At 39.8% G+C, this 12545-nt stretch overlaps 1 protein-coding gene across 4 annotated transcripts in view; it reads right to left on the bottom strand.

Annotated features, from left to right (window-relative positions):
- The window catches only part of KANSL1 (KAT8 regulatory NSL complex subunit 1), a 194012-nt gene extending 185010 nt beyond the window's left edge, over nucleotides 1-9002 (bottom strand). The window contains exons 1-2 of one of the 4 annotated variants that reach the window (XM_020997271.2): nucleotides 8986-9002; nucleotides 6758-6898 (exon numbers count right to left, since the gene is read on the bottom strand). The gene's annotated coding sequence lies outside the window, so the exon portion shown is untranslated. Of the gene's footprint in view, nucleotides 1-6757; nucleotides 6899-8167; nucleotides 8402-8985 lie in introns of those variants that run through there. The other 3 variants (XM_078155948.1, XM_020997272.2, XM_078155947.1) reach the window with 3 other exon arrangements.
- Nucleotides 9003-12545: the final 3543 nt, after the last annotated feature.

The raw sequence follows: 12545 nt of genomic DNA, 5'->3' as shown, positions 1-12545 counted from the left end.
TTAGAAACATCAATACCAATAGTGAAAAACTTAAAACTGTTCAATGCAAACTTTGGAAAACTTAAGATGAATTGTGCTACCTACTTCCTGGAAGAAAAGTACTAAATCAGAAACACAGAATGAGGTTAATTTTCAAACAGGCCCAACATAGGGAGTTGTTGGGTTGGTTTTTTTTTTTAACTTCATTACATTTCTTTTTCTAAGAAAATGTTTTTATTTTATTTGGCAGCAATGGAGAGACGGTCTTATGGAGAACAGGGGAAATTTGAGAAAAATAAGAAAAAGAAAGGCTGTCACTGAAACATTAAAAAATACACAGAAGAGTGCAAAAGGTAAGAAGGGGACAAAGACAAGACAGGCACTATTGGGATTACATATCAAATTTGATATATATACTGAAAAAAAGTGTCATACACAATAAAGACTTATGGTGTCATACACAATCCTTTTTCTCCTTTGTATAAGGAAATGTTCATTTTTTTAGTGATTGTCAAGTTTTCATAACAAAAAAGGAATGTGTTTTTAAATGAAAAAAGAAAATTCCCAATACAATGAAGAAATATTATGGGTTAAGAAAACAAAAAAGGGGGGGGATAAAAAGAAAACTCCAAGAAGTAAGCCCAGAAGAAGAGTGACTACACATTGAGAACAAGTAGAACCTCACCAAAAAAAAAGACTTGACCACAAAGACTTTAAAGTGGACATGTGGCAAGAAATAAAAAATTAATTTAGAAAATCAGAACACCAACCAGTGTAGAACATAAAGTAGAAAACCTTATCCAAGTATTAGAAACACAGAAAAATAGAACAAAGCAAGCAGAATTCAATGAAGCAACAAGAAATACTAGAACAAAGTCAAGATTGAAAATAGAACAGGTGGGCTATCTCCTATCAAAAACAACAAATTACCTCCTGGAAAAAAAAAACCACTAAAAGTATTCAGGAACGTCGCACAGCCAAATCCATACCTTTCAGCATGCCAAAAAATTTACTGCAGTGAGAAAAAAAGAGTTCAAGTACCAAGGAACCATAGTCAAGATTATATGAGACTTCTGTAAGGGAGAAAAAAATTCTATAATTTCATATTCTTAAAAAGAAAATGAAAAGACTTACAACTAACAACTTATCCATATATAAGGGAAAAGACAGACCTTTAGAAGACCTTTCAAGCATTCATATTTAAAAGGCCAGAGATGGCCAAAAATCTTTGAAGTAAAAAAAGGAGATAAGAAAAACCTAGAAAGGTGTGAACAATCAGAAAGCTCTAAATGATAATCAAGTGCTTAGATTCAAATTAAGAGGGAAAAAAACAGAAGTTCCTTCAAAATCTCTTTTTGAGTATCCAAGAAGAAGGTTAAGGAAGGATTGCTCTAGAAATGAAATATTAGTTGAAACTTGAAGGAAGCCAGGGAATCAAAGGGGCAAAGATGAGGTGTGAATGTATTCCAGACATGGAAGACAGGCAGAAAAAATGACTGGCGCCAAGAGATGGAGTGTATTGTTTGTGAAACAGTCAGGAGGTCAGTGTCACTGGATAGAAGAGTATGTGGTGGGAAATAAGGTGTAAGAAGACTAGAAAGGTAGGGGAGAGGTGAAAACTGGATAGGTTATGAAGGACTTTTGAATGTCAAACTTTGTATTTGTATTTGGATCCTGAAGCTGACAGGAAATTACTGAAGTACTGAGAATGGGGGTGATACAGTCACAACTGCACTTTAGGAAAATTCCCTTAATGGCTAAATGGAAGATGAACTGGAGGGGGGAGAGAATTGAGCAAATCAGACCCACTAGCAAGAAACTCCAGGTAAACTGCAGATATAAAATAAACCTACAGAAATCACTGGCTTTTCTGTATATCAACAATAAAACCCAACGAGAGAGAAAAAGTAATTCCATTCAAAATAACCACAGAATGAATAAAATATCTGGAATCTACCTACCAAAACACACTCAAAGCTCCCATGTATGTAACTATAAAATACTCAGACAAGAAATAAAGGGAGACTTAAGCAATGGAAGAAATGGTAATTGTCCATGGTTAGGTCATATATTAATGTAATAATAAAAAACTACTAGCATTTCCATAGCGCTTTAAGGTTTGCCAAGCACTTTACAAATGTTATCTCATTTTATCCTCACAACACTGGGATGTAGGTGTTATTGTTACCTATATGTGTCTGTGGCCAGATTTGAAGTCAGGTCTTCCTGATGCATAGTTCCTATTCTTATCTAATGCACCACCTACCTGGCTATCACCAAATATCAAATGACAATACTACCTAAGCTAATCTACCAATTTATGAGCATACCAAAGTATCAAGGGGTTACTTTGTAGAATTGACAAAAGAACAACATTTATCTGTATTAGAACAAAAAGACAAAGCCTATTAATAGGAGATCTCACTCAAAGTGCTACAAAGCAGTAATCATCAATACTCTTTTGAACTGGTTAAAAAACAGAAAAGTTATTCATCAGAACAGATTAAGTATAAAATTCAGATGGACATAGTGCAAAACAAAAACTCCAACTCCTGGGAATAAGGAAACTACTGATGAGAAAAGCTGCTGGGAAAAAGTGGAAAAGAACTGGGCAAAAAGGGGCAGCTAGGTGGCGCAGTGGATAGAGCACAGGCCCAGGAGTCAAGAGGACCTGAGTTCAAATCCAGCCTCAGACACTTACTAAGCTGTGTGACCCGGGGCAAGGCACTTAACTCTGATTGCCTTGCCAAAAAAAAAAAAAGAAGAATTGGGTACAAATTAGCATTAGACTAACATCTCATATCTCATACCTAAATAAGCTCCAAACAGACTTAGATATTCCATACACAAATCAGGAGCATAGAAAGAGATAATCTTTTACTACTATGGATAGGAAGTGCAAGACCAAACAAGGGATAGAAGTGTTCAGAGAAGTTAAAATGGAAAACTTTGATTATATAAAATTGAAAAGCACTTACACAAACAAAATGAATGCAGATAAACTTAGAAGGGAGATAGTTAAGTGGGAATAATCTTTTCAGAAATTCTCTCCTAAACATCTGCTATCCAATATAGATTGGAAATTAATACAAGTATACAAGAATAAGAACTGCTCCCCAATAAACACAGATGGTCAAAGTATATGGCCACTCCTCTTCAAAGAGGCAAGTCAAGCTATGAATAACCACATTTCAAAAAGTGCTCCAAATCACTAATAAGAGAAATTAAAATTAAGAGAACTATAAGGTTCCACTTCATATTAATCAGATTAGCAAAGATGACAAAGAAGAAAAACAGGAATTGTTGGAGGGGTTGTGGGAAGAGGGACATACTAATGGACTATTGGTGGAACTGGAAATTGGCTCAATCATTCTGAAAAATAACATGGAACTATACTCAGTCACTAAACTGTATGTATTCTGACACATAAAGGCAAGTACAAGGTACATTTCCCAAAGAGATCAAAGCAGAAGATCATATATTCAAAAATACATGCAGCACTTTCTGAAGTAGCAAACAACTGGAAAAGGTGGGTGCCCATCAAGTGAGGAATGGCCACACAAATTATGGTATGTGAATGTAATGGAATATTATTGCTCCGGAAGAAGTGAAATTGTTTCACAAAGCAAATGATTAGTATGAATGTAGTATGTATGTAGAATTAATATAAAACAATAGTTAGCCATACATCTCTACTGCTAATAAGGTAACAGGTCGCTATTGTTACATTTCAGGGAGCTTCAAATGCACAATTCTGCCATACATGGCCATGCCACAACCACAGCATATGACAAGCTGAGTTATGTCCTACACCAACGGTATCCTGAAGGGATCACTTAGGTTCAAACCTTTAATCTGCCATTAACAGGTGGATGACAAGCCATTTAACCTCTCTCCGCCTACTTCCTCATCTATAAAATGAAAGAACACTATCACCTCAGAGGTCCTCTCTAAACCTAAATCAATAATCCTATGATTACATCCATATAGTAGACTTCAGTGTATGAAAGAAATGAGCTACAACCAAGCTGGCTATTAAGATAGTAATGGGACACTGGCCTCCCCTGACATTTCACTGCAACCAGTTCACCCTCAGCCAGAAATTGGAAGGCATGTCCATTAAGTGCAGATTAGAAGACTCAAGTAATATTGCTCAAAACCATTTTTCCTTAAGTGGAGGTCTAAGTCACCTACTTAGCTTCCTATGTAATCTCCCTAGGCCTACAGACAAAAACTGAAAGAACTGTTAGACTGAACTCTTTCTGCTACTATCACCACCTGCCATCCAGCCAAGCCAACCAGCAGCAGCAGCAGCAGCAGCAGCACAAATGAAGGAGATGACTAGTTTTCCACTAAAACAATGGTTATAAGTATCAAGGAACTAGTTCCCTCTTAGAAATTGATAAATCAAGAAAAGAATTAAATCTGCATCACCTAAAGATTTCTTTAAATCTAAATTTCCAGGTAACTCGAAATTACTTTTATCTATCACTTAAATAGAAATGAAATTTTAAAAATTAAGTTACTCTATAATAGGTGATACTTGTTATTTAGTTGTCTCAGTCATGTCCAACTCTTTGGAGTTTTCTTGGCAAAGATATTGGAATGGTTTGCCATTTCCTTCTCCAGCTCATTTTACAGATGAAGAACTAAGGCAAACAGGGTTGAGTGACTTGCCCAGGGTCACAGTTAACTGTCTTCTTTCTGACTCCAGGTCTGGCACTCTATCCACTGCGCCACCTAGCTGCCTTAAGTGATAACTGAACTACTGTCTAAATCCAAGACTCTACCACCATATAAAGGCAGGAACCTGTTGCATGTGTAAATTATTAACATTCCAACATATATATATTTATATCTATATATCATATAACTCTACCACATATATATACTTTTCCCCCCTCTCTCTCCTTCCTCTTTTCTCTCTCACTTGGGGATCTTATCAACTTCCAAGGATTTAATTATGATCTCTACAAAGCTAATTCCCAGAACTTACTATCCAGCCTGAGTGTCTCTCCTGAGCTCCACTCCCATACCACCAACTGCCTACTGGACGTTTTAAACTCGATGTCATAGAGCCATCTTAACTTTAACATGCCCCAAACTGTTTATTATTCATTATCTTTCCCCAAAAAAACCACTCTTGTTAAAAAGTCCATATTTTTATCAGTTTCACCACTATTCTTTCAATCTCCCAAACTTATAACCTCAAATTTATCCTCCATTCCATACTCTTTCATTTTGGCCAATCAGTTGCCAAATCCTGTCAATTCTACCTTCACAAAATCTTTCATGTCTATCCCCTTCTCATCTCTTATAAAGTCACCACCTTAATTCAGGCCCTCACCACCTCAAGCATGAACTTCTGCAATGGCCCCTAAATTGGTCTCTCTGACTCCAGCTGATCCCTGATCTAATCCATTCTCCACACAGCTGCCAACATGATCTTCCTTAAGCACAGGTCAGACCACATCACTCCCCTCCTCAATAAACTCCAAGTTTCCCATTGCCTCTAGGATCAAATATAAACTCTTCTGCAGAGCTTTTAAACCCTTCACAACCTGGCCCCACCTCGCCTTTTCAACTTTATAATACATTACTTTTCTCCACACAGTCTACCATATAAACTGGCTTTCTTACTAGTCCTCACCCATTCCATCTCTATGTTTTTGCATGCCCCTGCTAGAACTCATTCCCTGCTTACTTCCACTTCATAGAATGTGTAACTTCTTTCAAACTCAGCTAAGTACTATCGCTCCTACATGAAACTTTCCCAGATCCCTACAACTGCTAGTGCCCTCTCCCTAATCTACATTTTATACATTTTTAATTTATTCTGTAGATACTGACATATTTAAATGGCTGGCTCCCCAAATGTAGGCTTCTTGAGGTCAGGGAGCATTTCATTTTTATCTATCCTTGGCACCTAATACCTTATGTCACTGAGTGGCACTTATAGTTCTTGTTTAGTTAGCCCTTCCGGTAGCCATTGGGGGAAAAAAAAGAGACTGATAGCCTAGTCAATCGAGAGCCAGCACACATACATCAGTTTGTTACTTTATATCAAAGGGAGGGTCACCCACACTGATGACAGCTTTATCACCAGACTTTTATCTCCATTGTTGGGATAGAGTTAAACCAAGGACATGTGACTTGGCACAGGATCCCATCTACACAGTGTTTGGGCATGAAAGCTTTTGTGAAGGACAAAGGAAGAAAGGCAAAGGATGAAGGACCTCCACGATGACCACTCCTCAGCCAAGCCATACTCAATTCTAACGAGATTACCTCTCTAAAGACCAAAATGATCACAGAATTTTAACATACTGTAGAAAATGATTGAAAAAACAAATGTTACATGACTCTTTTGTGGTCTCTGAGTCAGCTACTAATTTTCAACAGTAGTACGCACACTTGAACTATATGACATAACCTGGCTATTAAGTTTAAAAGTGGAATTAGTTTTTAAATTTTCTAATCCACTGCACTAGATTTAAAAAACAAAATCTGACTATGCAATTTATTATGATTTAAAGGAAAGAATTAAACACAGGATAATGATGGAGAATTGTTCAAGAACTGAATAAATATTTTTAACATCCTTGAAAAGGGACAGCAGCAACTGACAATAAGGGATATTATATTCTAGGAAGCAAATGAACTACCTAATATTAATAGGTAAATAGCAAATACCAACATTAAAACTAATTAGGTCATTCTCTAATTCAAAAGAATATTAATGCCTAAAGCACATCAACTAAGAAAAAAGACCTCTTACCTTAACGGGCATCCAAGTAGCATTCATAGTGTCCAGAATAATGCACACAAGATTAAGAAGTAAAAAATGAAATCTTAGTAACTCCTCTGGATCCAATTAGGATGGGCAGTTGTAAAAATCTTTACTTTTCAAGAAGGGTAGCTGAAACAGAAAATTTTAAAATTAAATACAAATCAACACCATCTGTAAACCCAATGATTTTTAAAATTAAATTAGTGAAATTTCTTATTTCCTCAAATAGCCATTCATCTCACCAATTTGTTAAAGTACTAATACTCTGCAAACACACTGTGAATGTATGTATACACATATATGTTCATATTCGTACAAATGAGGTATATGTAATGAAAAGAATTATGGTTTTAGAATCTGAAAATCCTGAGTTCAAATTTTGTCTTTTTAAAACTTCTACCTGTGCTACCCTGGGCAAAGAAGTCACTTAACTTCTCTAGGCCTGTTTCCTCCACCTATAAACTGAGGCAAGTAGGTTACCTCAGGAATTCTTAACCTAGGATTTATAAGACCCCCATGGCATACATGGATAGATTTGAGAAGTGTCTATAAACTTTGATGAGGGGGAAAAATGTCTTTATTCTCACTAACCTCTAACTGAAATTTAGCATTTCCCTAAATTATGAATTTTTTAAAAATTACTCTGAGAAAGAGTAAGAGATTGCCAAATGGGTCCATGACAAAAAAAGGTTAAAAATCTCTGGGCTAGCTAAATGGTCTCTACAGTCCCTTTCTAGCCCAAGAATATACAAAAAGGGTATCAGGGAGAAGGGGAAAGGGGCAAGTAATGAATTAGAATTCATTATCTGGGAGAGGACTTAAAGTTCCTAATTTAGAAACTGCATTTTTAAATATAAAGACAATCACAATAGTCTTAGGCCCTATATACTCCAAGTATTGAAAAAATCAACTGCTAATATTTTTGAATTGTAGATATGCTCTTAATATTTCTAAATGGTATGAGTAAAATCACCAAATTAACTAGAAAGGGACTTAGTACTCAAGACAATAAATTTCTTCTGATCCTTTTAAATAATACCCTTTACTTGATTAAAAATCAAGTTCCAGGACTGATTCTATTTCCAAAACAAAACTACATCTTTTCTAATCTGAGAATGTTTAAGTAAAAGGTAATTACTCTTCTGGAAGATTTTCCAAAACCCAGTTAGTAGTCAGTCCAATGTCTGGAATGAGTTTGATTTTGCCTGGTGGCATAAAATGACCATAAGGTTCCCTCAATTCCAGGGCCCCTGAGCCAATGCAATTCCAATTGAACTAAAATGGGAGGCTAAGAGCTTACAAGAGTTGGTGTCCCCTCAAAAAAAAGAGATTAGCATCCACTACTTAAATTTTTTTCCTACATGTGGTAAAATAAGAAAATTAAAGGTTTCCCCATACACACAAATTGACTTTGGGGGTAGAGTTGTTCTGGCCATGCCTTCGTCATCACATCAGCTACTGAAACTTGGCATCACTTCCCATGGCTTGGGTTTATTTCCTTACAGTTCATGGCATTGGGAGGGTAGAGGAGGGGAGTCGGGGGTCAACTCGTGCCGAGGCCTCCCCCTCCCCCATCAGCACCCCCACCCAGAGGCGTGGGGATAGAGGAGGGGGTGGGAGTCATGCCCACTCCTAGCCCTGCCCTCCCCTCTTCCAGGTGGTCCCCGGTCCCACACCTCACCTCCACCTTCTTTCAGCCCTCAGTCGGTTCCTCCCCCCGCCCCGAAGCCCATTGTTGCGGGAGGACCCCAGGAGGCCCTGGGGCTGAGGGGGAGGGGGCTGCGGCCGTTGGCCTCGGTTTTCCGGGGCCCCCGCACCGGGCTCCGGACTCCGGGCCCCGCGCTCGCCTGGGCTCGGCCTGGAGCCCAGGGCTCCGCCGCCGCTCCCCCTCGCCATCCCTGGAGCCGGGCCCGGCGGCCGCGGGGGCCTTAGCCCCGGGGCGGCTGCAGGGGGGTGGGCGGGGGGCGGGTGTGCAACACACACACGCACTCACACACGCACGCACACATACACACGCGTCCTCTCTCCCCCCCAGACCAGCCCGCTTCCAAGGCCCGCGCCCCGGTAGCCCCCCGCCCCCCGGCCCCCCAGCCCGCCCGGACCCCTGAACGCCCTCCCCGCCCTTGGTGGCTGCCCCCTCATCTCCCGGGCCCCCAGACCCCCCGCTCTGCCACGGGCACCAGCGCCAACGGCGGATCCCCCGGCCCCGGACCTACCTGCACGGCTCAACCTAGCCTAGAAGTGGGGGGCGGGGAATTGTCCGCCCTCCTCCGCCTCTCATTGGCCCATCGAGGTCAGGGCCAGAGCTTCATTGGCTGCGCCTGAGCGTCCGTCAGGCTGACGGGGCGTGGCGGAAGGGGGGGGTCGAGTGATGCTGGTGCCCGGGTTCTCTGGTTCTCTCTGTCTCTCGATGTCTCTGTCTCTGTCTCTGCCCGAGCATTCGGGAAATATTTGCTCAGTGAGGCCTGGAGGGGGCCAAGGGTGGGAAGAACGAGATGAGGGTGTCCTGGCAGGGCTTCCCACTAATCTTCCACGAAGCACCCCTAGTCTGATCCCCTGATTATGCCCCTCTCTTCATTCCCCAGCACCACCACGTCTCCCTTTCCCACCCTTACGCCCTCCCTCCCCCCCCACCTATCCCTTGGTTCTAGAGCGGGGCAGCGACATGATGAAAACTGAGGCAGAGAGACCTTATAAAAGGATGTTGCAACAATTCAGCCATAAGTCAATGGAGGGGGAGGGGGGGAAGGGAGGACAAGGGACTGAGCTAGGTTGGATACTGTGGACGTGGTGAATCCCTGAGATGACACTGCAGGGCTAGGTAGCAGAAATATTGATATATAGACCTAAATGATATAGCTATAGATGCAAGGATACAGGAAGGGGAGGTAAGAAAGACAATTAAGGAACTTGGAAGGATGATGGTGTCACTGGCATTGACAGGAAAATTGGGAAGTGCTCCTCCTCTCCCACACCCTGCCAAGTCCCTTAGACTCTGCAATATCTCCCATCTCTCTCTTCAGACTGCCACCACCCTAATACAGGCCCTCATTACCACCTGCAACAGTCTGCTAAAAGGTCCTCCCACCTCCGTCCTCACCTTCCTCCCCCTCCAATCCATCCTTCATACTATTGCCACACACTAATTCATATGCCCGGATTTGTATGCCCCAAACTCTCCAATGGCATCTATTGCCTATAAAATAATATTCAAAACCCTCAGCTTGGCATTTGAGGGTCTCCACAATCTGATACACACCCTCTACCTTTGAAGCTTTATCTTAGCTTATTCTCCTCCACATGCCCTAAGCTCCAGTCAAACTAAAATAGTTGTTAATCTTAACACAGCCCTCCACACCTTTGTTCATGCTGTTCCCTATGAATGGAATGCCCTCTCACTGCCCCAAATGAAATCTTACCCATGGCTTAAAGCTCAGTTCAAATGCCACCACCAGGAAACCTTTTTTTACCCCCCTATCCCTACAATTTCCCCTCCAGCTTTACATAGCACATTATACCTTTTACATATTTGCCACGTTTTTATCATAGTTTCCTGGGAGGATCCCCTGCGGCAAACTTTTGAGAGAACATGGACTAAAGCTGCACAAGATAGGTAGGCAAACATAGGTTGTGATCAGTATCACTGGAAGGAACTCCCAAATAGATATACAAATCCATCTGAGTATGGTTAATTGTGTATGTATGTATCACATCCCCCTACTAAGTTCCCTTAGGGTAGGGATCACATCTTAATTAAATGTTGTATCTCTTACAGTGCCTGGTATTTCAGTGAATATTGGATGAATTGTTATTGAAGCCAAGTCGATTTGGGAGTCAAGGTAAGAAAAGAAAGAGTCAGGGAACTCAGAAGAGTAAGTTGTAAAAGAGAGAGAAAATGGAATTATAAAGGAGGAGATTTGGACTCTAATGTTGGTTCCCTACAAATTAGTTGTGTGGCTTTTAGAAGTTCACTTGAGACATCCCTGGACCTAAAGAATTGAAGTAGGAGATAGGAGATCTGAGTTCTAGTCCTAGTCCTGCTATTACATCTCCATGTGACCTTTGCCAGGTCACATCTGGTGACTCTGTTTCCTCAAATGTAAAGTTAAAGGGTTGAATAGATCAGCCCTTTCAGGGTTATTATACTGTATAAGCTTTTTTTAAAAAAAACCTATCAATTTCAAGTGTCAATGGAAAAGACAAGCAAAGAACTCCTGATTTCAACACTTACTAGCAATATGGCTGTGGGCAAGTCAATGGATCATCATGAGCCTCAATTTTCTCACCTGTAAAGTGTGTATATTGTATTTGTACTGTGTACCTTGATGTTGATGGGAAATCTTAAATTACCACATAAATGTAATTTGTATGTAGTAGAGTAGTATTATACAGTTTTTAAAAATTAACAAAAACAAATTCAAAGAAAAATGGGAAGATTTATATACAATCATGCAGAATGAAATAAGCAAAACAGAGCAAATGCAAAATGACAATAATCTAAATGAAAAGAACATTAAAAAGACACCAAACTCTGAGTAGTAAAAATAACCATTCTTGCTCTTAGAAACAGATTATGATACATACCTTCCTCTCCTTGTCAGGAAGGTAGGTGACTACAAGGACAGAATGTAGCTCATTTTGTCAGGGTATATACAAAAATGACTGATACAAAATAAAAGGTATTAATAATGTCTCATTTTATTTTTTAAAATTAATTCATTTTGATTTATCAACAATCACTTCCATAAGCTTTTGAGTTTTACATTTTTCTGCCTCTCCCTCCCACCCTACCTCCCCAAGATGGCGTGCAATCTGATATAGGCTATACATATAGATTCCTATTAAACATATTTTCACATTATTGATGTTGTAAAGAAGAATTAGAACCAATAGGAGGAACCACCAGAAAGAGAAAACAAAACAGAAGAAAAGAACAGCAAGTAGTATGCTTTGATTTGCATTCAAACTCCATAGTTCTTTCCTTGGATGTGGATAGCATTTTCCATCATGAGACCTTTGGAGATGTCTTAGATCCCTGTATTGCTGAGAAGAGCTAAGTTATGAAAGTTAGTCATCGCACAGTGTGGTTGTAAACTGTGTACAACATTCTCCTGGTTCTCCTCCCCTTCACTCAGCATCAGTCCATACAAGTCTTTCCAGGTTCTTCTGAAGTCCGCCTGCTCATCATTTCTTATAGCACAATAGTATTCCATTACATTCATGTACCACAGCTTGTTCAGCCATTCCCCAGTTGATGGGCATTCCCTCAATTTCCAATTCTTTGCCACCACAAAAAGAGCTGCTATAAATATTTTTGTACATGTGGGTCCTTTTCCCATTTGTATGATCTCTTTGGGATACAGCCCTAGAAGTGCTATTGCTGGGTCAAAGGGTATGCACGTTTTTATAGCCCTTTGGGCATAGTTCCAAATCGCTCTCCAAAATGGTTGGATCATTTCACAACTCCACCAACAATGCATTAGTGTTCCAATTTTTCCACATCTCCAACATTTATCTTTTTCCTGTTTTTTCATGTTGGTCAATCTGATAGGTGTGATGTGGTACCTCAGAGCTGTTTTGATTTGCATTTCTCTAATCAATAATGATTTAGAGCATTTTTTCATATGACTATAGATGGCTTTAATTTCTTCATCTGAGAACTGCCTGTTCATATCCTTTGACCATTTATCAATTGGAGAATGAATTGTATTCTTATAGATTTGAATAAGTCTCATTTTAAAAAATAATAACAAGTGTGAGTTATTATAATTAATAG

Source organism: Phascolarctos cinereus, unplaced genomic scaffold, assembly GCF_003287225.1.
Source record: "Phascolarctos cinereus isolate Bilbo 61053 unplaced genomic scaffold, phaCin_HiC Scaffold_5;HRSCAF=322, whole genome shotgun sequence".
Taxonomy (NCBI): domain Eukaryota; kingdom Metazoa; phylum Chordata; class Mammalia; order Diprotodontia; family Phascolarctidae; genus Phascolarctos; species Phascolarctos cinereus.
The sequence above is the reverse complement of the archived record's forward strand: the minus strand, read 5'-3'. Positions and strand labels throughout refer to the sequence as shown.